At 42.6% G+C, this 2,426-nt stretch overlaps 1 long non-coding RNA gene across 1 annotated transcript in view; it reads left to right on the top strand.

The window, feature by feature from the left end:
- Window positions 1-440: 440 nt before the first annotated feature.
- The window catches only part of LOC126995174 (uncharacterized), a 12,770-nt gene continuing 10,784 nt past the window's right edge, over window positions 441-2,426 (top strand). The window contains exon 1 of the long non-coding RNA XR_007750055.1: window positions 441-630. This is a non-coding gene — a long non-coding RNA (uncharacterized LOC126995174). The remainder of the gene's footprint in view (window positions 631-2,426) is intronic.

The raw sequence follows: 2,426 nt of genomic DNA, 5'->3' as shown, positions 1-2,426 counted from the left end.
TTCTGCAGCAATCACTCACGGATACTTTGTCTGCGTCTATCGATCATCAGGTGGAATAATTTACTCTCCAGACGGGTTTCACCTACATATTTGGATTTCAACTTTTATATGTTTTCTTCGGACTCCAGCTTTGTCTTGTCACTGCCTCCACCAGAGGACTGAGGCGGACTACAGCCTGTCAGTCTTCGGGGGCTCGTGTGTAGCCTACCGGATTATGTTTTTCTTATACTTTCAGTTTTTTGCTGCCAGTGACACCAAAGGAATGAAGCGAACTTACGGCTGTCTGTCTTTAGAAATAAAGGATGTGAAGGTACCAACACGTGCGACATATGTGCAGGATTAAGAAAAAGAGCTTCAGTCTGTATTATTATTTTATCTTTCAGACCTTCTCAGTTGATACATGCTTTTTTTATTTTTTTATTTTTTTTTACTTTGCGGCCTATTGCGCCGGTAGGCTTCTTCCCGGTGGATCCTGATGGTCGGTCCAAGGCTTCTTTCCGGTGGGTCCTGATGGTCGGCCCAGCCCGTTCTGGCGCAGGCGAATGTTTATAGTAGCGCCATCCTGCATTGGCTCATGCTGCCCTCCCAGAGCTCATCTTTGATCCTAGAATCTAGAGTCCGGGTTGATAGGTGGTCTTCTGGACGGCATGTGGGTAGTTTTAAGCCACTCGGCAGCGGCTGAAAAATCCCAGCTTGGTGACACCGGGCGATGATTAAACTCGCGTCCTCCTGAACACGGGGCTGTTACTCTGACGACTCAGCCACCGCCTCTCTGTACTTACGCGAGTGGTAAAAGTAAAAAAAAGAACTCATTTTTCTTCACGTTTTGTGTGTATACTGAGACATCAACACTAGACAACTGCAGCAGTTTAGGATAAATTGTGTGTCTACATGTCTGTCTTGTATAGCTTACCCTCCCAGTTGGATGTATATATATATATATATATATATATATATATATATATATATATATATATATATATATATATATATATATATATATATATATACTTTAGTTACACGGGTAGAGGTGGAAAGAGTTATTTGAAATCAAAGTATCACCAGGATGAGACTAATAATTATAATAGTTGTGGTAAATTCGATACGGAGGTGTTAGCTGATCGACTGTTAATTAAAAAAAATTAAGATAGGCTAAAAGCATAACAAAGTAGTAAACAGATAAAATTTCGCAACACGCTACCTCATGTACGAGGCAGGAGACAGAGGAGGACGGAATACTGTGATCATACGTAGCTCCGGAGGTGTCGATGCCCCTCGATTTGCGTTGAAATTGTATATTTTTATTCCGCGTTGCAGTCTCGCTATATCTGGATTTTTTTGTGTCCTGATCAATGTGTAGTTTTATTTCTCGTTATTTCGTTATTTACGGTGTTCATTCATTACACCTCTCGGGTGCGTTTTTCATCGCTCATATTTTTTTGGTTGTTTGTGATACAGCATGCACGGGGCGGCGGCTGTGCGGACGGAGGAAGAACAGACGGAAATAACAGTCCTTTTTCTCGTCGTTTTAGCAGACACTTTTAAAAGCTGGAGGGAGGCAACGAATTATGTCTGCTGATGTCGATGAGTTGACGAGACGAAGGATGAGTTTATTGACGACAAGGGTGCGATGAATAGGGGAAGCACAGATTCATTCCAGTTGTATATTCTTTTTGCGTGTGTGTGTGTGTGTGTGTGTGTGTGTGTGTGTGTGTGTGTGTGTGTGTGTGTATTTTAGATGAATATCCAGACTTTTAATAATGCCCTGTGCCAACTCATCACCTCTTGCATGCCATTTCCCAGCTCCATAACAAACGCCTTGAATTCTTAACCAGTGCCACCAAACTCTTACGTACAAAGATTTCATTACCTTAATCGCTGTATTCATCATTTTTCTGCCCGGAAGTTGTCTCATGTTAATCCTACCCAGATATTAGAGCTACCAAACACCGACAAAGAATTAATAGACCATCACCGTTTGAATTGTTTTCCTGACCTGGCGCTTCCTTAGCCCCAGAACGTGCCCCAAGAGTCGTCATGAAAAGTGAAAAGCTCTCTCTCTCTCTCTCTCTCTCTCTCTCTCTCTCTCTCTCTCTCTCTCTCTCTGTCTCTTCCCTCTCTCTCTCTCTCTCTCTCTCTCTCTCTCTCTCTCTCTCTCTCTCTCTCTCTCTCTCTCTCTCTCTCTCTCTCTCTCTCTCTCTCTCTCTCTCTCTCTCTCTCTCTCTCTCTCTCTCTCTCTCTCTCTCTCTCTCTCTCTCTCTCTCTCTCTCTCTCTCTCTCTCTCTCTCTCTCCACACACACTTCTCCGTTGAGGTGGTCGAAAATAATATTAAATCCATTTTTTTACATTGTTTTTCTCTGGTGTTTTCTTTTTAAGTATCTTTGATGAACCGGTTCTTCTCTTCAGTGTTGGCAGTTCGGCTTCA

Source organism: Eriocheir sinensis, chromosome 1 (assembly GCF_024679095.1).
Source record: "Eriocheir sinensis breed Jianghai 21 chromosome 1, ASM2467909v1, whole genome shotgun sequence".
Classification (NCBI taxonomy): domain Eukaryota; kingdom Metazoa; phylum Arthropoda; class Malacostraca; order Decapoda; family Varunidae; genus Eriocheir; species Eriocheir sinensis.
The sequence above is the reverse complement of the archived record's forward strand: the minus strand, read 5'-3'. Positions and strand labels throughout refer to the sequence as shown.